The sequence below is a fragment of the Phacochoerus africanus genome, chromosome 3 (genome assembly GCF_016906955.1).
Source record: "Phacochoerus africanus isolate WHEZ1 chromosome 3, ROS_Pafr_v1, whole genome shotgun sequence".
In the NCBI taxonomy this organism is placed as follows: domain Eukaryota; kingdom Metazoa; phylum Chordata; class Mammalia; order Artiodactyla; family Suidae; genus Phacochoerus; species Phacochoerus africanus.
The window spans coordinates 145,420,638-145,446,158 of record NC_062546.1 but is presented as its reverse complement, the minus strand read 5'-3'; the positions used below and the strand labels follow the sequence as shown (position 1 = coordinate 145,446,158).

At 36.0% G+C, this 25,521-nt stretch overlaps 1 protein-coding gene across 1 annotated transcript in view; it reads left to right on the top strand.

Annotated features, from left to right (window-relative positions):
- SP3 (Sp3 transcription factor) overlaps nt 1–25,521 on the top strand; it is a 49,730-nt gene that overhangs the window by 13,132 nt on the left and 11,077 nt on the right. The window lies entirely within an intron of this gene.

The window sequence follows — 25,521 nt, the reverse complement described above, 5'->3', positions numbered from 1 at the left end:
GATGACCCATTCATTGTTACAAAATCATACAGGGGTAAAAGATCCATTCAAAGTTTGAGATAGACCAACAACAAGCATATGGAAAATTTACCAGTATGGTTTCAGATTCTACATTGCAACTGACCTTTAAGAAACTACCACTTATCGGGTTTGGTATAGTATCAGGAATACCCATAATTGGCTGAAAGACTATCAGATTACTTCTTCCTTTTCCAGCTACCTATCTTTGTGAGACTAGCCACTCTTCATGTGCTTCAGCCCAACCACATATTGCAAAAGATTGCAGAAGCAAATATGAAACTCCAGTTGTCTTCTTTTAACGTAGATATTAAAGAGATTTATAAAAATGTAAATAAAACGTCTTCTCTTATTAAACTTTTATGTGTATGTTTTAGAAAATAGTTGTTTTTCATAAAATGTTAGTTCGTGTTAACATGTAATGGATTTATTACTTTCAAATGAATTAAAAAATTAAAGATTTCTATTCTAATTCCTAATACAGTAAATATCAAAATGTATACCCCACATGAACAAAAGCTTTTTAGGACCTTAGTAATATTTAAGAGTTTAGAAGGAGTCCTGAGACCAGAAAGTTTGAGAATACTTGAGAATGCTGGTGGAATGAAGACTTCTGAAAAATAGCAAGTAGGTTTTTTTCCTTTGGTTGTTTTTTGTTTTTGTTTTTGTCTTTTTAGGGCGGCACCTGTGACATATGGAGGTTCCCAGGCTAGGAGTCCAGTCAGAGCTGTAGCCTCTGGCTTACACCACAGCCACAGCAACTCAGGATCAGAGCTACATCTGCGACCTACACCACAGCTGATGGCAACGCTGGATCCTTAACCGACTGAGTGAGGCCAGGGATTGAACCTTTGTCTTCATGGATGCTAGTTGAGTTTGTTAACCGCTGAGCCACGATGGGAACTCCCAGCGAGTAGTTTTTAGATACCATATTTTAAAGCCTGCATAAAGTTAAGGTTATGGAGGAGATCTGTATAAGAAAAACACCTCTAGAGAGTTTGTGACTTTGTGAGTTTATGTTGGTCATGAAATTAGAATGATATAAAGTACCAGGTGCTCAGTAGTAATTTATTTCCCAAATACTATCAAGATAGCAAAACTGTTTGAATTAAATATAAATTTGAATTTCTAGGAACATCATTTAGTTTATTGAATGTTGGCAAGGAAGAGTAAAATAAAGAAGCACTCCAGAGGCCCTTAAATTTGAATTTTTCCACAATTTTTAAAAAAATGGGGAAAGAACTTGGGAAAATAAAAGTTAAAAGAGAATGAGAATAAAAACGCTACATGGTACACAGTAGCATATTGAGAAATAAAACCAGATTTGTAATTTGGGGATAATTAGGTAATAAGAAAACTGTCCCTTCGTGTACCCTCTTTTTAATTGGCAAGGAGAAATTATTTTGGGATGTGTTTTCTTATGTGAAAATCAGAGTAAAAAATTTTTGTCTCTGTTAGAGCATAGTATGCCCAGATAAAATGCTTAAAACTTTGACACCATTGGTTTGTGTTTTTATTTTTGGTGAGCATGGAAATAATGTAACGCATTTCCCAAATAAATGAGACTGCACAGTTTTTTGTTTTTGTTTTAACCAGGGCTTGGGAATTTCTTCGACATTTTTTTTTTAAGCTCCCTTCTAACAAAAATGACCTCTATTCCAGCCTGTTTTAAGACGTGAATAAGGACTCAGGACCCCTCCTCATGAGGGGTATGTTTAGTGCCTCTTACTCTTTAGAAACCAAACCCCATTTTTTTGGGAACATAGAGCTCATTAGGCCTAAAGCTGCAACCCTACTTAACTCCTTTTATTTCTTTTCTTTGCTCACTGAGAAATGCATGCTGTTTTCAAAGTTTAATTTTTACTTTGTCACCTGTTTGCTGTGTATTTGAAACTGAGTGAGAGATGACAAAGCATGAATTTACATTATCTTTCCAACATTTTTTCTAGTCAGAAAATTGCATCCAAATTCAAGCAAAGACATCTAGGTTTCTCAAATTTAAGTCCTCTGTCACATTTTGACTTGTGCTTTGAAGGCCGGGCATATTTAAAACTTTATGTCTTATACATTTTAAAATATTATCATAATTATACTGCTTGTACAGTTTTTTCTTAATTTGTAATTACTTTTTAATTTTTAAATTTATGTCTTTATTTTTTGGCTAAGCCCATGGCAAATGGAATTTCCCAGGCCAGGGATTGAACCTGCATCACAGCAGTGACCAGAGACACAGCAGTGATGATTCCAGTTCCATAACCACTAGGCCAGCAAGGAACTCCTTACTTTTTTTTATTTTGGTAGGATGAACATACCTGGTAAGTATTTAGGTCAGAATTATATGCTATTTAATTATCTATTAATATAGATAGACCCCACAGGAGAAAGCTGAGATTCAAATTTACTCCTTCAAATTAGGGCCTAGAGTAGGGCTCCTTTTTGTAGAGGAGAGCTTAAAAAAGTTTGGGAGTGTTTTGGCGCAGGGGAAACGAATCCAACTAGGAACCATGAGGTTGTTCCAGGTTCGATCCTTGACCTCGCTCATTGGGTTAAGGATCCGGCATTGCTGTGAGCTGTGGTGTGGGTTGCAGACTCGGCTTGGATCTGACATTGCTGTGGGTGTGGTGTAGGCTGCCAGCTGTAGCTCTGATTCAACCCCTAGCCTGGGAATCTTGGTATATCGAGACTGCAACCCTAAAAAGCGGGGGGTAGGTGGGGGGCTTGAACTCTGTTACTCCAAGGCACAGCTTAAATGAGGCTGTATGATACTCTAGTTTCTCTTCAGATCATATAAATCTTTCACCTTTTAAATGAGGCTGTACACTTAGATGAGAAGAGGACAAAGGACATCAACACACTCTTGTAATAGGACATCAACACACTCTTGTAATCAGCTTCTGAACCAGACTGAAGTATTGAGCTATTAGCTTGGTGTCTAGATTTATGGTATCACCAGTATTGCCTCTAATGCCAGTAAAAGACCTGGGTCTACATTAGCGTAAGAGAGACTTGGTGGAGACACTTGGAAAAATGCAAGGTGTGGAGGTATAATGCATAGGGAGAAAATTGTATTCAATATAAACCTGAAAATCAAAAATACCTAAATATAAGATGAAGGCAAATAAATCAACAATAAAATAAGCCAGTAAAATCAACAATCAAGAGATTATGTCTGGTTAAAAAAAAGGTAATTTAAAAATCTGTTAAAGGCTTTAAAATCAGTATATTTATATATGTCCGTGAGATAAAGGAAGCTGTAGCATCATTAGAAAGTCGTGAAACAACATAAATGTGTAAAAGCAGCCAGAAGTCCTACAAATAAGAAACATGTCATTGATTCTAAGACCCACATTGTGTAACATTTCTGAGATCTGAATATATCTTACAATCCATGGCACGTCAGTGTTTAACTTACAGTGCTTTTTCTCTTTTACTGGTAGTGAGTAGGGTGTCTTGTTAGCATCACCTTAGACTAGGTGAAATAGAAAAAAATGGGTCAAACAGGAGAACATTTAGGCTGGGACATAGAAAAAAACGAGTGAATACTAAAATACTAAGGAATTTGCCCAGAAAAAGCTTAGAGATAATGAACAAGCAGTGAGGAGACTTGAAGGATAGATTGTCACCAGTTAGGAATTTCAGAAAAAGAGAATAGAGTGAATGGCAAGAGAAACAGTATTTGATGAGATAATGGCTGAGAATTTTCTTGTGTTGAAGATGTGTAGTCTGCAGATGAAAATTTTGCTTCAAGTATTAAGATAAACAAGTCCACCCCATCTTAAACTAAAATTATAGAGAAAGATAATCTTAAATTTTAAGACAGAAAAGACAGATTGCTAACAAAGAAATTATAGACCTATAAACTTCTCATCAGCCACGCACACACCAGAAGATCATGTAGTAATATTTTCATAGTACTGAGAGAAAATAACCAGCATCCAAGAATTCTATATGCAGTTAAAATCCTACTCAAGAGTGAGAGTATAATGAAGACACTTAACTTAATCAAGCACTAGAGTTCCCTGGTGGCCTAGCAGTTTAGGATCCAGCATTGTCACTGCTATGGTGTAACTTCGATGCCTAGCCCAGGAACTTTCGCTTGCAGCCGATGTGGCCAAAAATAAAATAATCAAGGACTATGAGCTCATTACTCAAAGACCCTTACGAAACTAACTACTGAAGGATTAAGTAGAAAAATGAATCTAGAGGAAATGACATAATAGTAATTACAGTGGGTAAAAAATTAACTTATTCTTGCTGGAGTATTTTAAAGTACATTCCAGACGTATAATTTTGCTCAGAAATGCTAATGGAGTGATTATCAATGTGTGGCCTGGGAATCCCAGAGATGTTTTTCATAGGGGTTCATGAAGTCAGTTACTTTCATAATAATACCCAGATGCTGTGTGCTTATTTCACTTTTGCCTCAGAGTTGATACACAGTGGGGTTTTTCAGAGGCTGTGTAATATATGGTAACAACAAATTGAACACAGAAGCTGATATGAAGGTCTAGCTGTTATTTGGGTTTTGTTCTTTTGTTTTTTGTCTTCATGGGGCCACACCCATGACATATGGAGGTTCCCAGGCTAGGGGTCGAATCAGCCATAGCCTCTGGCCTCCACCAGAGCTCACAGCAACACCATATTCTTAACTCACTGAGCGAGGCCAGGGATTGAACCTGGGTCCTCATGGATGCTAGTCAGATTCATTTCTACTGAGTCATGATGGGAATTCTATTTTTTTTTTAAATTGAAGTATAGTTAATTTGTAATACTGTATTTCAGATGTACAGTAAAGTGATTTGGTTATACATATATATTCTTTTTCATATTTTTTCCATAACAGGTTATTACAAGATACTGACTATAGTTTCCTGTGCTATACAGTAGGTCCTTATTGTGTATCTGTTTTATATACAGTAGTATGTATGTGTTAATCCCACCCTTCCCCTAGGGTAACCATATAAGTTTGTTTTCTATGTCTCTGAGTCTATTTGTTTTGTAAATAAGTTTACTTGTACTGTTTTTTGTTTTTTGTTTTTTTTTAAATCTTTTGTCTTTTTAGGGCTGCACTTGTGGCATACGGGGGTTCTTAGGCTAGGGGTAGAATCAGAGCTGTAGCCGCTGGCCAACGCCACAGCCACAGCATTGAGGGATCCGAGCTGCATCTGCAACCCACACCACAGCTCATGGCAACACCAGGTCCTTAACCCACTGGGCGAGGCCAGGGATTGAACCCTCTACCTCATGGCTACTGGTCGGGTTCGTTAACCACTGAGCCACGACGGGAACTCCTGTACTATTTTTTTAATTAAAAATTTTTTTTTTTTTTTTGGCTTCTCTGAAGCATGTGGACTTCCCTGGCCAGGGATCAGATCCAAGCTATGGTTGTTACCTATGCTGTGGCAACACCAGATGCTTTTAACCCACTGTGCTGGGCTGGGGATTGAACCTGCATCCTGGTACTGCAGAGACACTGCCAATCTTGTTGCGCCACAGCAGGAACTTCTACGGCATTTTTTTTAGACTCCACACATTAATGATAATTGTATATTTGTCTTTGTCTGACTTATTTTACTTGGTATGATCTAGCTATTTTCTAAGAAGCCAGATATTAAAGGTATTTGCAAAAATGTCAAACCTTTCTTACTAATTTTAAAAAAATGTATATTTTTCATAAAGGTGTTACTTATGTTAACAATGTTTGTTACTTTAAAATTAATAAATACACCTTTAAAATTTTTCCACCTTTGATTCCTAATATAGTAAATATTGATATACTTATGTGAACAAAGGCCCTTTGAAATCCTCAAATTGTAAAAAAAAGTTTTTTCCTCATTTTTTATAAAGACATTTACATGCAGTAAAGTTCACTGTAAAATTTTAGTGCTCAGTTCCTGCAGTTTTAAAAACTGTACACAGTTGTACAGTCACCACCATAGTCAAGATATGGTGTTATTTTGGGAGTTCCCCTTGTGGTGCAGCAGAAACGAACCCAGCTAGTATCCATGAGGACGCAGGTTCAATCCCTGGCCTCGTTCAGTGGGTTAAGGACCTGGCATTGCTGTGAGCTGTGGTGTAGGTTGCAGTCAGATCCCACGTTGCTATGGCTGTGACATAGGCCAGCAATTGTAGGTCCGATTTGACCCTTAGCTGTGGGTTCGGCCCTAAAAAGCACCCCCCCCCCAAAAAAAAAAGATAGTGTTATTTTATCACTCCTTCCCATTTCCATATGCCATTTCATAGTCAACCATTCTTCAGCCTTCTCCTCTGGCAAATAGGTGTAACTCACATAAACGAAAATGATTTGAAGTCTTCAGTGATTTTTAAGACTTAAAGTGATACTAATATCAGAAGTTTGAAAACTACTGCAGTAATAAATAAGGATTTTAAGAAACAACCACAGTATCAATATTTATAGTACCCTAAATTTATAGTAATTTCTTAATATTACCTATTATCCTGTGATGTTTAGTTCTCCTCAGATGATTAAAAAACATCTTTTTAGAAAAAAAAGTCTTTTTAGAATTAATCAAATTGGGATTCAAACAAGGACTGTCTTTTACTGGTTTATGTGCTTCCAAGTCTCAGCTTTTCAAATAATGGTTTTAGCAGCTTTCCATTGTCATTTGGATTCATTATTTCATTAAGGTTTGCAAAATGGTGATTTTTCTAATATTCTCAATCCTCTTCTGAAAAGAGTCTTCTCTTGTTAGCTATTTGGTTACCCCCAAATCACAGTTTGTATAAGAAAGGGAGGGTAAGCAATTAAATCCACTGCTTTTATTCATCTGTTTTCAGATTGAGTTGGTGTCTTAGCTGCCATTAGGGGTTCTTTTATTTATTTATTTGTGAACTCATTTTTTATCAGTTGTGTTTTAATACTTGGCAGTCATTATCCTTGGTAGTTAATATTTATTTTTTAATATTTATATTGTTAAGACATGGAATGCTAAGTGTGAAAACAAGAAATAGAGGTGTGGAATGGGTGGGAGTTGGTTTCTGGGTAAAGGTTCCTGTCTTTTTTTTTTTTTTTTGGCTGCATCTGTGGCATGCAGAAGTTCTTGGGCAAGGGATCAAACTTGAGCCACAGCAGCAATCCAAGCCGCTGCAGTGGCAACACTGGATCCTTAACCCACTGAACCACAGAACTCCTAGTGTTCTTGTCATATTTAGGAGGATCATTTATATGGAGAATGGCTTTAGCCTTTACATCTGTGTATAATTTGGATATAAGTAATTATCAAGAGAACAAAAATACAACTTTATATATATTTTTAAATTAAGACTTTATTTTTTAGAGCAGTTTTAAGTTCACAGCAACAATGAAGAGAAGGTACAAAGATTTCTCATATACCTTCTGTTTCTACATATGCAAAGCTTCCCCCATTTCAGCATCTTTCACCATTGTGGTGCATTTGTTATAACTGGTGAACCTATATTGATACATCAAAGTCCATAGTTTACATAATGGTTCACTCTTGGTGCTAAACATTCTCTGAGGTTGGATCAATGTATAATGATGTATATCCAACATTATGGTATCATACAGAATATTTTTACTGCCTTGAAAGTCAGCTGTGCTCTGTCTATTCCAAAAATGCCGTTTTTAACTTCTTAAACTAGGGCGGGAGGTAGAAAATGGTCAATCCAACAGAAAATAGGAAAGGAGACATGTAGCAAAGAAAAAGAGTAATAGCAGATGTAGAAATTCAGGACATCCCTGACAAGGAAACAGGAAAAAAAATATTAGTCCCTTAGCCAGTAAAATTAGTGAATTATCTGCTAGTATTCTGCTATATGATCTTCCAGTCCTTTTCCTGTGCATATTATATACTCTTAAGTATCTCTATGAAATGGAGTCATATATACAACAGCTTTGTAACTTTTTTTCCAAATAATATATTGTGTGCATTTTCCCACATCATCAGTTTTCCAGAACATGTTTATTTGTTTTCATTGGTAAGTAATTTTGTGCAAATATTTCATGACTTAACTATTCCTAAACAATAGTTACATGTTCAGGTTATTTCTCATTTTTTCCCGTTATGTAGAAGGCTTTGCTCACCCTACTGATTATGTCATTATGCAGAAATATTTAAGACTTTTATATATACTACAGAAATGTTCTTTCAACAGCATTGTATGCAAGCATAGGTTTTTTTGTACTAGGATATAATTTTATCAAGTGGCAAAATTTTGGGGTAGTATAAATAGACTAATACATTCATTTGTTATTGGGGAACTTGAACATTTTTGTGTGTTTATTGGCTATTTGTGTTTGATCAGTTCCCTTTAATGTTTGTTTGTTTGTTTTGCTTATTCCCCCCACCCCCGTACTAATTTGTAAGACTTTTTTATTTTTTTTAAGACCTGTTTATATGTTAAGGACATTAGTCTTTTGTCACACACCACAGGTATTTTCTCCATTCATTTGCATTAAGTTTGGTCAGTGGTGAGTTTTAGTTCATATAAGTTCTTACTGGATATTTTTTGAATAAAAATAATGTAGAAACTTTGAACCGTAGTTTTTGAGCTTAGTTTGTATTGATTTACAAGTCATCTGATGCAGTTCAACAGTTTGTGCAAAAATTGGGAATTTCACATTATAATTCTTAGGACTAGAAAAATATCTAGAACACATTTTGTGCCTTTTAAGTTAAATCATTTTAATTATGTTTGTGGTCATATTTGTTATTTTCTTAGTACTCTGGAAAGTTAGTGCTCACAGAGCTATGAGTAATCCCTTGAGGATGGTACTTACAGAAGTCTCAAATACCTATTTAACATTGGTAAATATAACACTATTATTGTTATATATGATATATATAATACTGGTGTATATTAAAGCAGTATTATCTATCTACTTGATTTAAACCATGGAATCAGAGAAGTCAAGCTAATTCAGCTGATTAGATGCAACTTCAGCAAACGGCTGCTCAGTGTTTGTTTTTAAATATTTTTTTCTGAGATCGTATAATTTATTATTAACCAAATTTACCCCCAGGATGTAGTAGTAATGATGGAAATTAGAATATTGATGAATGCAGCAGAATTGAAACCATGTAATTAATGTGTGATTTTCATTAGTATGCTTTCTTTGACACATTGTTCTATAGTTCCATATTATTTTTAATCTAATAGAATAATTAGTAAAGCCAGTCTTTAAACTGCTTGGTCATTTTATTGGTTCCCAGGACAGATTTTGTATCCAGTTTTATTTTATGTGTGGTAGAAAGTTCCAAGTCCTTTTGGTTTTATCTGTGCCATGTTTTTGTGATCTGTTCTTCCTGGCTATTCTCATTTCATTAGTCTGGCTTTCATTCTTCACCTAGGCTACTGTTGTAATAATTTATTATCCATGCCACTAATCTTTCCTCTTTCTAGTGCATGTCAAAAATCTTTTTAAAAAATTTATTTCTTGAATAAGCAATACCCCTGTAAGGCATACATTCAGAAAATATATAAAAGAATAATCATTGAAGAGTTGCTCTCCTTATCTTAACCCCCCAGTTCCTCTCCCTAGAGGTAGCCATTGTTACTGTTTTGTTTGTTTTTTGTTTTTTTTTTTTTAACTGTATGGAATATCTCTGGTGGAAGCATACATTTACATACATTACCATACCTGTATATTCTCTGCCATTCCCTGAAACTGTACTCATTCTTCACATTAAAAATGTTTGTGTTGGATCTCTTAATATTATAAGTATAGAGGTCTCTCATTCTTAGCAATGTCAGTAACACTGTACTGTTGCACAAGTATTTTGTCATTTAATAAGATCTTTATTGATGGTTATTTATTTTTAATCTTCAATCATTATCCTTATACAAATATATACTTTTTTTCCTTAGGGAAAGTATGTGTATTTGAAGAATAGATATATGTCTAGGGATTATATGTATCTTTGATTTTAGAAGATCTTAGAAGTTGTTCTAGTGTATCCTTTACATCAGTTATTCTCCCTAAACACAGGTCATGTTGTTGACTTCTTTAAAACCTTCACTGGCTCTTCCATTGCTTTTATTTTTTAAATTTCAACTGTATTGAGGTATATTTGACATATAAAATTGTATTCCATTGCCTTTAAATTGAGGTTTATTGAGTCTACCAATATGAATAGAGTTCCTGCTATGGCCAATGCTGGGCATACAAGGATAAGATAGTTCTTGCATCAGAATTTTATTCGTACTCTAAGGATTAGACTGGGGATCCTCAGTCTCCACATTATTGATATTTTAGATATGATAATTCTTTGTTGTGGGTGCTGTCCTCTCCATTTTAGGATGTTGAGCAGTATCCCTCACCAGATGCAAGTTACACTCCAACCCTTCATTCCTGATATTAAAAAATGTCTTCAGACATTGCCAAACGTCTTGCCGCAGGGCAAAATTCCCCCTTTTCTTTGAGAACCATTGGGTTAGGCAGTCATGTAGAAGAGTCTAATGTAATGTGGTAAATGGTATACTGACACTGAACTACTGTTAGAGGGAGCAGAGGAGTAAGCTTTGAGTTGGCAGCTTTCAGTGCTTAGCTCAGATGCTGCCTTATCCCATAGTCTTTTTTTTTTTTTTTTTTGTCTTTTTGCCATCCTAGGGCTGCTCCCGCGGTATATGTAGGTTCCCAGGCTAGGGGTCGAATCGGAGCTGTAGCTGCCATCCTACACCACAGCTCATGGCAATGCCGGATCCTTAACCCACCCGCAATCTCATAGTTCCTAGTCGGATTCATTAACCACTGAGCCATGATGGGAACTCCTATCCCATAGTCTTAATTGTTTCCTGCCTCCTTTAAATTACTGCTTTTTTAATAGAACCTGTCTCTTCTGTAATTGTAATTAACATGTTTGTTTCTTTTTGAAGTTCAGTCATTTCTTAATTCATCTTTCTATATCTCTGCTTTTTTTGGAGAGTGAATAAATAAAATATCAGTAATAGATACAGAATAAACATAGCAAGTTTGTGTGATAACATATGATGTAAATTTTACCTGTTTGCTTCCGAAATAATTAACTTTTGTTCAGTTGTGTTGATAGGGTGTAAGCGTTTATTTTTAGAAGGAAGGAGTTTAGACCTGTGAAAGCTTTAAGCTTTGAAGTAATACCTTTATTTTGGATGAATAAACAATTGATTTTTATGTTGCAGTGTTAAGTGGCAGAACATTAACTTATAAAGGCAATAAGGAAATCTTTTTGGAAAAAGTAGTGAAAATATCTTTAGTTTTGATGAACATTATTTCCTTCTTTATTTTCCTCTCTCTCATCTACTTTTGAGGAATAAATGTGGCTTTTCCCCTTCAATTTAATTTTCCTTCTGCCTTATTTCAGCAGCAGTAGTCACTTGGAAAGGCTTATTAAAAGAAGTTTAAGAGAATTTGAAATACTGGTTTGCCAAAATGAAGTAAAAGGAATAGTATTTGAGGTCTAGTTACGTCTTTTAAATTGCTTTTACTGAATCTTCAGAGACTTTATTGAGAAAATTATGTTTAATAGCAAAGAAACTGCATTTGTCCTAGAATTCTTTTTAACTAGATAAAGTAGTAGTAGTTTACCACTTTATTGTTTTATTTGCTTTTTGAAGTAGGTATCTATTGGGAAAAAAGGAAAACTTTAAAGATACAATTCCTCAAAGACATAATTTGAAAGTTCTAAATTATGATTTAAAAATTAAATGTAATAGTCATTAGTGCTATTTACCTAATATTTCTGGATTTCTTTCTGGGCACAACCAAGTTGGGTATAGCAGTGTGGCTTGCTTTGGCCAATGAACTCTGCCATTCTTACTGTTCTACTAGTCTTGATTCTTAAGTGAGGAAAGCATGAAGTACACTATGATGGACATGAATAAAGAAATAAGCCTTTATTTTAAACCACTGAGATTTCAGGGGCTTCTGGCTGTTGCAACTTTATTTTGCCCTGCATGGTCTAATAATGGCAGATGCTCGCTCCATGATACTGTTAAGCACTTGAAATGTAGCTAGACTGAATTGAGATGTGATTAAGGGTAAAATACAAACTGGATTTCAAAGATTTAGTATGAAAAAATGTAAAATATCTCAATTTCCATATTGCTTGCAGGTTGAAATAGAGTTATTTTGGGTGTATTGGGTTACATGAAATATATTAAAATTAACTTCACTGTTTCTTTTTGCCTTTTTAATGTGGCAGCTACAGATTTTAAAATTGCACATGTGACTTGAATTATATTTCTCTTGGGCAGTTATTAAAGTTGATAGGAGCAGTAGGATGCTCTAACAAAAACTGTCAAATGTGGCATTGGTCAGGGATCAGGCAGCAAGGAAACTGATATTAGAGGCTGGGAAGATGCAGTGCAGAGAGCCATTTATTAAAACCTGCCTACAATAACTTGGAAGGCCAGTAGTGTACCTCATGCATTTATAGCTTTAGATAACGAGTTTGGAAAACAAATTGTATTTTAGCTGCTGTTGGCTCCATTTGATGAGATATAAGAAACAGATGGGCTGAGACATGATTGGCTGGTTTGCAAGTAGGAATAAAATGCAATAGATCCAGAAACTTGGGGAATTTAGGACTGGCAAAACACTTCCATCTTAGTTTCTTTTTTTCCTTTCTTCTCAACTACGTTATACAAAAGAGATGAAATTATGACTTTTTAAATACTTACAAATACTTGAACATGCAATTCATGTTCATTTCATATGTCAGAATGCATGATTAATAATGGAAATTCTGGAATCATGTAGATCAGTGGATTCAAGCCTGAGTACCAGGATCCTTGCTGGTACATTCAGAATATTTTTTTCCTTCTTTTTAAAATTATAGTTGATTTAAAATGTTGTGCCATATTCTGTTGTACAGCAGTGACCCAGTCATTCTTTTTCTCATATCATCCCCCATTATGTTCTGTCCCAAGAGATTGTGGACATAGTTCGCTTTGCTGTACAGTAGGACCTCATTGCCCATCCATTCTACATGTAATACTTTGCATGTACTAACCCTGAATTCCCAATCCACCCCTCCTCTCCTCCCTGCCCCTTGGCAACCACAAGTCTGTTCTTTATGTCTGTGAGTCTGTTTCTGTTGTGTAGATAGGTTCATTTGTGCCATATTTTAGGTCCACATATAAGTGATAATATATGGTAACTGTCTTTCTCTTTCTGACTTACTTCACTTAATATGAGGATCTCTAATTGCAGCTTCTCACTTTTCAGTCAGTAAGAGATGTAACAGGCATTTTGAGCAGATAATTAAAACTGTTTTATGGCAACCAAGGTTATAACCATCACTGTCATTGTTAAAATGTCTGAGTGGATTAAGGTGGCTCAGAGTAAAGGTCTATGTAAGGGGATGGTGCCATTCAGTTGGGTTAGGGAAAAGAGACTGCAGGTATGGATTCCCTAATGAAGCCAGGTAATTGCAAGGCACCAACAATTAAGTAGAGAAAAATAGCAAACAAACAGTCTCATGTAGCAAGAAAGCACTGTAAAAAGTGTAAAAGACATATCTAGAAAAATTCTGTGTTTCTAGATACTCGCACTTGAAATGGCTAGAATCAAACAGATAAGACTTTCAGTTTTTCACGGAGTTGTGCAGCCAAAGAAACCAGCATGAAAAGTGAAAAAATGTTACTGCTTGAGTTGGTTGTTACCTCTAACCTTTTACCAGCAGGTTGAGAATTCTACTTAGCTAGGGAGGAACACACCCTGTGCCCACCTCACTTGCAATAGAGGAGGATAGCAGATAAGGAAAAACCTCCTTAGAAGGTAGAACCAAAAGAGACAAGAGAACACTGTACTGAGAAACTCCTCCCAGTGATGAGCCAGAGGATTTCCTGCCCCCAGAGCAGAGAGCACTTACATTATCTGTTCAGCATAACGTTACCTGTTATGAATTGCTATGAGCTTTTGAGTGTTGTGTCTTTTGTTCTTTTCTTGTTTATACTTATCTTTATCACTGTGTATTGTGTTAGGAAGAGAGGTAGATAACTTGTTTTAATAAATAGGTCTCTGAAGAAGGGCCGCATCTGGACCTTTGAGTTTGATGCTGTAACTAGCTGGGATTTTAGGGTTATCTTCTGCACAGAGGGGGAACAGGTGTATCTGAATGTGAAAGGAAGAATAAATTGAATGTTTGACTAGCACAGGGACTTTGGAGTCATGATTCTTCATAAATAGACCATTTCCCTTCTAAGCACATATAAGATTGCCCTTTCGTGTCATTTTTGAAATCAGGCATGGCTGTGTGACTTATTGTGGCCAATAAAATGTGAATGGAAATTTAAGGGCAGAATGTGATTTACCACCTTACTGTTTACCTTCCTTGGCAAGACAGTCTTGGAAGCATGTGTCAAGTGGAGTCCTAAGGCACTGTGATAAGGAGTCTCCCCTGCCAACCAGAATTGGACACATAAAATTAACAAGAAGTAAACTTTTTTTATGTCAGGCTACTGAGATTTTTGGGATGGTTTGTTACTGTAGCACTACTTCACTAGTTCTTATTGATGTGTTTGGTAATTTATAATTTTGTCTCAGGTGCTCAGTAAATGTTTGAATTGGCGATATTGAAATTTGAGAGCAAAAGAAAATGTACAAATTAAACTGCCAAGATACACCTTTTTAGCTTATATTCCTTATAGTAGCCAAGCCCACACTTGGACTGAGTGCCATCTTATATTTGTAGGTAATGTGGAAAATCAGTTATGTAGAAGACACAGGAAAAAATAGAAAACAAAGAAACTTGTAACATTTTAACTAGAAATAATTGTTCAAAGCTATAATGTGGAAATGGTTTACTGGATCACTTAAAGCATTTTTTTCTGCTTCTGGTGGTAGCACCTCAGATCAAGAATGTTGACTCCATAGAAAGTGTAGTGAATAATTCTTAGAAAAATAATATGCATTTTAAACAGAGGATTGAGGAAATCAAGGGAATCTTTTGTTTAAAGGGAATATTTGGAATTCCCATTACAGCTCAGCAGGTTAAGAACCCAAAGTAGTCTCCTATGAGGATGCGGGTTTGATCCCTGGTGCCTCGCTCAGTGGGTTAAGGATCTGGCATGCCGTAGAGATGCAGATGTGGCTCGGATCTGGTGTTACTGTGGCTGTGCTGTAGGTCCTCAGCTGTAGCTCTGATCCTTAGTCTGGGAACTTCCATATGTCACAGGTACAGCCATATAAAGAAGGAAAAATGAATTTTTTTTTTTTTTTAAATTCAGGGGTAGGGGAAAAAGCCCAAACCTTTATTTTTTTTTCTAACTTTAGTGTCCATGGCAGCAACACCAGTTTTAGTTTAGTGGTGGAGTAGAACTCAAATGAAGCCTTAGGTAGAACCCCAGTATTTAAAACTGATCTTATGGGCTTGTTCTGATTAATATGAGAACCTGAGACTCTGTATATAGTCATCTTTTCTGCTGATGTGACCGTTAAGGAACTATAGTTTGAAAATCCCGATGCTGGAGCAGGTATATCCACTGTGGTCATCATTATTGTTTTGGGGTTTAGGTTTTTTAGGGAAAGTGTTAGGTTCTTTTTTTTTTTACCTAATCAGTTTTAACATTCCTGGATGATTTCCAAGTTTAAAACTGGCTTGGAAGATATACAGTAGAATGAACAATGTCTGTGGTGGCCTGGGAGGTTGGGGATAGAAGAGTTGTTATCTGCAGGGTTGGGAAGAAAGCACACAAACAAATGAAATTCCAAGTAGATATAAGAAATAAATAAAACAATTCTATATGTTTTTAGTATAGTGTTCTGGGGCTTGTTTAATACCATAAATTATTTTTAATAGTGAATTTGAGCTATGAGTAGACTGAGATTCCTGCTAAAGAAAGTAGGTCAATGTATAATTAATTCTGGAGCGATTTCTATTCAAAGTATGGCAACCTGTAGTTATTTGGTAAACTACCATCTGAAATGACTCATGCCCTGAAGAATTTTAATTTAGGAGATATTTTATTTGTTTGTTTATGGCTGTACCCACAGCATATGGAAGTTCCTGGGCCAGGGACTGAAACTCAGTTGCAGCTGTGACCTATGTTGCAGCTGCAGCAATGCCGGATCATTTAACCTACTGCTTCTGCTGGGAATCGAACCTGTGCTTCCTCTTGCATCCTCACAGGAGACTATGTTGGGTTCTTAACCTGCTAAGCTGTAATGAGAACGCCAAACATTCCCTTTAAACAAAACAAAAGAGTCCCTTGATTTTCTCAATCCTCTGTTTAAAATTCGTATTATTTTTCTAAGAATTATTTGGTACACTTTGTCTTAATGTCCATCCATCCATTTTCAGCTCTGTGACTTAAGGTAAACTACTAACTTTGTTTTCTCATCTAGAAAGCAGGAAAAAAAATACTACTAAAAGCTTAGAGTAGTTGGGAGTTTGAAGTAAGTTAATGTATGTTAAGTGCTTGCAATAGTGTCCAACAAGAAAATCTTATGTATATGCTATCATCATCATCATCCAATAGAGTAGAACACTGTTCCTTTAACAGTGCCTTATCTAGTACTTCAGATTAAAGTTAATATTAACACTGTTTACAGTGTATTAATTGCCGGCCAAAGTCTGTCTTATATATTTGTCTGTAAAATGAGGTCTTTTACTTTATAGGGCATATTAGAAAATCAGTCATTTCCAGTTATGTTTATATCTATGTGTGTGTATCTTATAAAAGCTTGAGTTGTTTGGATTTACTAGGAATGATAATCCTATTAATGTATAATCTCCAAGTGAGTAAAAGAGCTTTCAAAATAATTTGAGAAACTGCTTTAAAAAAAAAAATAGAAGGGGGTTGGATTTGTAAAAGATTAGTGGAGATAAAATCAAAGATTAAATGTAAATCAGGGGAAGGGAGCAGTCTTAGACAAGTGATGATCCAAATCTAAAGAGATAGGGTGTGTGGGAAAGAGATTGCTCCATGTTAAAGCAAAGATTTTATATTTATAAAGTTTATACTTAATAAATAAAATTTGGTTTCAAAATCTTCCCCTAAAGTGTTAACTCTTTTGATCAGACTAGCAAAGTTATATTTTTAGGAATCCATGTCTGTAGTTTAAAACTATCCCCTTCAAAGTAAAGTCAGGAAAAAAAGTCTTATCTCTGAAATGTCCATAGGAATCTAAATAGTTATGAATGTGAAGATCTAAATAATAAATGAGATCTTGTAGGATTATCTTGTGGTTCTGTTTAGTGATTTTTATGGCAGGTGAAACTGATTAAAGAGAAAATGTAAATAAACTTTCAGAATCAAATGAAATAATTTCAACAGTACTTTAATAAAACTTAAAGGCAGAGAAGGTGAAAGCCTTTGATAAGAACAAGAAAATCCTAATGATACACTATTGATAAAGGAAAATGTCTCATTTTATCAACAGTACTATAATTCGTATTTATCCAGTGTTAGTTATTTAAATTAAATATGTGTGTTTCAGACTTGATAAACCAGTACAGAATTTATCTTAAATATTCTATTAGCTCTATTGACAAATAATTAGCAATTAGTCTTAGGAAGAAACATTTAGCATTTTCTTGTAATATTTTTAATAGAAATCTAGGCATGCCTAGTTGCTAATGCTTAACTAATATCGATTATAGAGATTTGTACCTTCACTAATTCCATGTCAGCTGTGTTTGTGTTACATATGCTATGCCTGCTTACTGCACACTTTTTGTGTGCTTTTAGCATGCTGTTGCATATTGCTGTTTATTTATATATGCTTGGATATGATTGGATTAAATGGATTTGTATTTCCTGGTTTTAACTGAATAACCTTCAAAGTGGACAAGTGGCTTTAATATTCATGTAAAGAAACCATGGATTGAATAGGAGAGAAATGCAAGTATCGCTGAAAATGGTAGACAGTTTCTATCTGCTATTGATTATACTGAATCTAATCTAAATATTTTGTTGGGACATATTATCTAATACTGAGCTGTCAGTAATACAATTATTTATTTTATGTATCTCTTTGTTTTATAATATGTAATTGTCAGAATAGTAATGCATGTATATGCTTAATAAACACATTCATGGAGTACATGTTTCTTCTAACTTTACTACAATGTCAAGCAGTCAGGACGACTTGCAGCCCACTGGCTTCATCCTTTTCCTAATCCACAAAAACAGCCAGACTCTTTGAGGTCACTAGTAGCTATGTGATGTTGGATCCACCTACACCCTCACCATCACACTTTTGTATGCCGCTCTCTGCTTTTTTGGTATTTCTCTACTTAAATTTACCAAAAACCTGTTAAGCTGTATCTTTCTTAATTTTGTGTTTTTTCATTGGTTATACAAGAAAATTAGCCCTACCTTTGTGACCATACTGTATGGGGTGTGTTTGTATTTTTATTTTTTCATCATTTGAAGTCCCTGTTTATCTCTCTTTTTCTTCAGTTCTTACCCAGGTATGTAAGAAATTGGGAAAAAATTTTGCATTTGTATGTCCCTTTCACAGACTTGTTTTATTGGGGTAGGCCTAGAAAAGACCATAATTATGGGACATAGATATTGTCAATCATGTATCAGACCAGATGAAAAGGGAATTTAAACATTTTGAGGTAGAGAATAGATATCATAAACCAGTGCTGTTAGTTTATAAAGTTCTTACATGTACATGCAAATGTACTTGAGAATTTCTGTTTCTACTGCTTACATTTTTTTCTTGCATTTAAACTTGTTTTTCCTGGGAGTTTCCATTGTGGCTCAGTGGGTTACAAATGTGACGAGTATCTATGAGGGTGAGGGTTTGATCCCTGGCCTTGCCTAGTGGGTTAAAGATCCTGCATTGCTGTGACTGTGATGTAGGCCAGCAGCTGCAGCTCTGATTCGACCCCTAGCCTGGGAAGTTCCATATGCTGTAGGTGCAGCCCTGAAAAGCAAAAAAAACAAAAAAACCCCCAAACCCTAACTAAAAACTAGGGAAGGAACCCATGAGGTTTCAGGTTTGATCCCTGGCCTCAGTGGGTCAAGGATCCGCCATTGCTGTGAGCTGTGGTGTAGGTCACAGATGCGGCTCGGATCCCTAGGTGCTGTGGCTCTGGCATAGGATGGTGGCTACAGCTCTGATTAGACCCCTAGCTTGGAAACCTCCATATGCCGTGGGTGCGGCCCTAGAAAAAGACTAAAGGACACACACACACACACACACACACAGCAAACTTGCTTTTCATTAAGTACCAAAAGTCTTTTAAATTAGCATATTCATTTTCTATATTAGCTTATATTGTATAGATAGTGCTGCTGAAAATAAAGGTGAGTTTACACTACTTCAGGTAGTCTTATATACTATACCTTTGTAGGCTAGTTTTGGAACTTCACTGCCATTTTTTTTTTTTTTTTGTCTTTTTGCTATTTCTTGGGCCGCTCCTGCGGCATATGGAGGTTCCCAGGCTAGGGGTTGAATCGGAGCTGTAGCTACCGGCCTACGCCAGAGCCACAGCAACACGGGATCCGAGCCGCGTCTGCAACCTACACCACAGCTCACGGCAACGCCGGATCGTTAACCCACTGAGCAAGGGCAGGGACTGAACCCGCAACCTCATGGTTCCTAGTCGGATTCGTTAACCACTGCGCCACGATGGGAACTCCATGGAACTTCACTGCCATTTTTAATAATACTTGCTTTCCCAGCAAAACTCCTTGACAGAGTTGTATATACTTTTTTCCAGTTCGTCTCCTTCCATTCTCTTTAATCCACTCTGGGCGGGGTTGTACCCTCAATTCTTTTTTATTAAAACAACTCTTATCAGGATCACCAATGATTACGTTTTTAAATTCAGAAGTCATTTCTCAATCTTCATATTACTTGACTAACAGGTATTTGACACCTATGATTTTGTTCTTCTTGAAATAATTGTCTTTGCTTCTAGACACCAAATTTCCTAATTGGTTTCTTTTCTTTTCTTTTTTTTAATCTCTGCTTGTTAGGTTTGAGGCACCCCAAGGTTTTTTTCTGTATATGCACCACTCCAGGTGACTCTCAGTAGCAAACTGCATGTGTTGAGAATATCTGTAGGCCATACTTCTTTTTTTTTTTTTTTTGTCTTTTTAGCTATTTCTTGGGCCGCTTTTGCGGCATATGGAGGTTCCCAGGCTAGGGGTCGAATCGGAGCTGTAGCCACCGGCCTACACCAGAGCCACAGCAACACGGGATCCGAGCCGCGTCTGCAACCTACACCACAGCTCACGGCAACGCTGGATCGTTAACCCACTGAGCAAGGGCAGGGACTGAACCCGCAACCTCTTGGTTCCTAGTCGGATTTGTTAACCACTGTGCCACGATGGGAACTCTCTGTAGGTCATACTTCTATCTGACCTGTTTCGTAGGTATCTCAAAACTTTAATATCCAAAAATAGACCCTTGATTGGCACCCCTTTCCCATAATCTTTTCCACCTCGATCTACTGTGTGTTTTAGTTAATGGCACCTCCATCTTTCTAGTAGCTTAGGACTAAAACCTTGGAGTTTTCTTTAACACCTTGTTCTCACACCTCACATGTGATAACCCTGTTATCAAATCTGTTAGTGTCTTTGATGGTACCTACAATATATCTACTGACTGACCATTTCTCACTACTTCCTCATTAACAGCTAGTTTAGGCCATTAAATCACTAGTCTACTCTCAGTGGCTTCACTCACTGAATAATTTTTTTTAAATGGCCTACAAAGTAATGCACAATGTATAACATATTCATGATCTTATCCCACCATTACGTTTTTTTCTCTATCTTATCACTTTCTACTCTTCTTACACATTCATTTCATTCTATCCACACAGGCTTCCTTTCATTTCTCTCAACAAACCAAGTGTACATCCATCTTCTTCTACTTCTGCCCCACCTTCATGTTCCTCTTTGAGGGTCAAATGTCACCATATTGGCAAAGCTTTTTCTGACCACTCTATTTAAAGCAGCAAGTACTTCTCTCCTTTCACTTCCTATCTGGCCTTATACTGCTTTTCCCCATAATAGTTATTGCCACCTGAAATATCATGTACAGTTGACCCTTAAACAACACAAGTTTGAACTGCTTGGATCCATTTACATGCAGTTTTTTTCAATAGTAAATACAACAGTACTATTTGGTTGAATCTGCCGATGTATATGGAAGGGCAACTGTTAAGTTAAACAGAGGGATGACACTCCTAACCCCTGCCCTGCATTGTTTAAGGATGGGCCATATTTACTTGTACATTTGTTCTCTGTTCTCCAACTAAAATGCAGCGTAACTTGATAAAGGCATGAGCCTAACTCTTGTTAACTTTTATCCTTAGAACCTAGAACAGTGACTAGCATATTGTAGTCACTCACATATCTGTTGAGTGAAATAACATTATAGTCTAAACTTCAAATTATGGACTTAATTTTTTGGAGCATAGGCATCTTAAATTTTTTTTTCTTTTGGTTTGTGGTTTTGTTTTTAATTCCAGTGGTGGGGCAAGGGTCTAGTTGATTATATAGGAACTAGAGATGAAACCACAACAAAAATTGATTGACTTCTTTAGCATATCCTAAGTAATCTTGGATTACTTTATTTAGAAGTCTTTATATTGAAGTATACATTCCAGAAAATGTACAGATCATGTGTATAACTTGATGAATTTTTGTAAAATGAACACATGGGGAAAATTGTCACCTGGATCAAGAAAAAAAGACATTGTCAGCAACTCAGCAGTCTCCCTGTACCCAGTCATTACCCCTCATGAAAGTAGGCAGTCAGTATATAGTAGTATTTTCTGTTGTTTTGAGCTTTATTTAAATGGAATATCTATCCATATAGAGAGATAGGGATATATATGAGAGACTTTGTGTCTTCTTTTGTTTAAAATTGTGTGCGATGTTCCTGTTGCATATAAGTTGTTAATTTTCATTGTTTTAACATATTCCATTGTACGAATGAATATATCGTGATTTACTTTCTATTCCAACGCTAATAATATGAGAGTTGCTTCCAGTTTAGAATGGGTTTTTATACTTTTGGTGTCATGCATGTATGCATTTCTGTTGGAGTGAGATTGCTTGGATTATAGAGTATACATGGGTTTATCTTGAAAAGATACAGTTAGAACATTTTCCAAAGTTGTTATACCGATTTATACACCCACCAGTGGTGTGGGAGAGTACCAGCAGTCGTAGAGAATAGTTGCTGTGCTACTTTTTGTGGGAATAATTGGTCTGGTCTGTTTTCAAATTTAGTCATGTTGGTATATGTGTAGGATATTTCACTGTGATTTTTAATTTTAACCCTCCTGATATCTAGTAGTATTGAATACCTTTTCACACTATGGGCTTTTTGATGGGTATTACTTCCCTTCTCCTGAGCTTTATGAACAGATTTTTAAGAATAATTAGGTGCTATGTAGGATACTAGTGTAGCATGGTAAAAAATATCTTCATATTATCTGCACTAAGTTATTGAGGAAAATATAAATTGTCTATTAAATTGATGTGCAAGCTGGCAAAGGGGGATTATTTAGGATTTACTAGATTAGTTAAATTTATGCTTAAGATTCTAGAATAACATCTAGAATATCTAGATGTTTATGAGCAAGAAAAATGATTAAAAATTGCATGTAACACTTGTTTGGCAATAAATTTGCTGTCTTAAGTGAGCACTTTGTGGTCCTATCCATATGAATTGACTCTTAATTTTTTAAAAATCTCTGTATGTATTATTTGCAGATAGAAGGAACATAGAAAAGTAGAGGGCAAAGTCTTTCTAGGTAGATTATTACCTATATTGGAAGTTCCTCCTTAGGGAAGGGTTTGCTCATTTAGCCTGATTGTGTTTTCTGAGCACTTTGGTGTGAAGCATTCATTATCTAAAGGGATGTAGGAGTCAACAAATAGAATTAATTCTACTATAATCATGAATAAAGGAGATGACATTGGCACTAATCTCGAGGGATAGTAGGGGTTAGTTAGATGAAAAGGGAAAGAGCTAGAAAACAGGCCAAGCAAGAAGCAAGAGGGTGTGATGTTGAGAAAGGACTGTGTTCTGAAAATGATGAGAATTTCAGTATTTTAATATTGAAGTTGGAAGAACAGGTTGAGGCCACATTGAGAAGGTTCTTGAATACCAAGTTAATGATTTAGGGCTCAATACTGTAGAAAATAGAGAATTAATGCAGGTAATGAATCAGGAAAGTGTTGCCGTTAGATTTTTATTTAGGAAGAAAATCCCGGAAGCCGTGTAGAAATGGATTGTTAGGCAGAAGAATGATGAGAGGCTGGGAATGAACTGACAGGACTCCATCTGAAGTTGATAGTTTGAGCAATTAGGTGGCTTGTAATTATTACTTAAATGGATGCAGGGAGAGGTTTTGGTGAGTGAACAAGGTGTGTTCAGTTTGGACATGTTGAATTCTATGTGCCATGTTGTATTTGTATTCAATAAGAAAGAGAACTAGGTTATAAGTATCCATGCCCATGACACACTCTTTGAGAATATTTTCTAGGTTCCAGTATGAGAATTAGCAGTAAGAGCAGGCATGCCCTATAATATCTTTATCTCCTCAGTCAGGTTGCATTTCATTGTTGCTCTCATTGGTTGTTTTTTGTGTTTTTTTGTTTTGTTTTGTTTTGTTCTCTTTGTTGTCTTTCTTCTATCTCTCTACATTCTTTATTCTTTTTTTCTTTTTCTTTTTTTTTTTTCCCCTTTTTTGGCCGCCCGCAGCATGTGGAGTTTCTGGCCTACACCACAGAAGTGGCAACACCACATCATTAACCCACTATACTGGGCAGGGGATTGAACCTGCATCCCAGCTCTCCAGGGATGCCATTGATCCCGTTGTGCCACGGTGGAAAATTTTATTCATTCTTGATAGTATTTTGTCCTCCTTTTTTCTTGCTGTCTTGTCACAAATGTATAAAGATAAGCAGCTTTCAAAACATCTAATAAAATTTCTCATTTTATGGACTTAAAATTGTCCAAATCTGGATATGTGATACCCATACGTTATGTCTTTTATATAACTTGTTAAAAAAAAAAAAGCTATTACTATGCATTATTTGTGCAAGTACTTAAATGTTTTGACATGATGTTGGTAGACACCTGATTATAAAGAAAAAGAGGTCAGTATCCATTTATGTTGTGTATCTGGATGAATTCTATACATATCTAATTCTTCATCCTTACACTGGGGAAATGGAAACCAGTTTCCCTTAATTTCTAGCCATCAAATTCTCTCTGCATCTGGAGTCTAGCACAGTTTGTGGCACATAGTAGCTAATTACTGAGTGAATGTGCCCTTATCTCTTTTCCCTCATGTAATAGAGGAAGAGGTGGCTGTGCTCCATCAGCTAAACTTGTAAGTATTCCGGATCACCATCCCCTTCTGACTTCTTAGGGACTTCATTCCTGTGTTTTCAACTTCTCCCTCTGTAATGCACCTTTCTCACAAGCATGTACACATGTTCAAGAATTTCCTATCTTCAAAAAGAAAACAAAACACTCCCTCCTGCAGACTCTCTTCTTTGGTCCCCTTTAGCCTCTACTGTCATGATTCTGTCTCCCTCAAGCTAGATGTTTTGAAAAATTTATCTCTCCTTTCTATTAAACACTTTTCTACTTCATGCCCATTTACTTAGTTTCCTTTTTGATATTTCTGCAGTGTGTGATGTTGATCACTTCCTCTTTCTTTCCTTTCTTTAATGTTGCATGTTTTCCTGGGTACTCCTTTCCTTATCAGGCTCCTCTTCTGCCTGTTCCTTAAATGTCTGTATTCCTCACAGGCCACTTTCTCTTCTCATTCTACTCATAGCCCTTGAGTGATTTAACCTACTTCTCTGGGTGGGCTCCTTCTGTGTAGGTCTAGCTTTTTTGCTGGTTCGTCTCACACACTGTTCAGCCTTATGACCTTCACCTTTGAACGCATTAACTGTCTTTGCCCTTCTTTACCTCCGCCTGAGCCCTCTCTAGTACCTCCTATCTTAGTGAATGGTACCACCATCTACCCTGTTGCCCAGGCCAGAGTCACCTTTCTTCCCATTTACCTCCTTTTTTCTTAGTTGTAGTTTATCTGATAAAATAAATTAGTTTTAAAATGTTTGAGGCATTTTTCATGGTTGTACGTTCTAGTTTTTATTAGCATAAACTCAGAAATTAGAACACACTTGACTTTTTTTCTTTAATTATTAGTGACTAATATACGTTTAAATTGATAAATTTCCACTGAGGTTTTTACTTTACATACATCAAAATAAAAATTTGCAGGAATTTATGTTTTACCAAAGATAGTTATATTCTGTGTTCTAAATCATGTATCATTTTTTTTTAAAAAAAAGAATTAGTTTTCTGAGATGAAAGAAGTTCTTAGTTTCACCTAGAAAATGATGTTATATCATTATTGATTTAAAGAAAGATGGTTGGCTATACTGAGACAATGACATAGCTTCCTGCCATATCCACACTTCCTTACCATGGCATGCTCATTTTGTTTCCCAGTCTGGGTTATAGTAAAACTCCTTGAAAATAGAAGCTCTACTTATGCACCTCCTTCCGCAGTGATACTGTAGTGTGGCCATTATAGA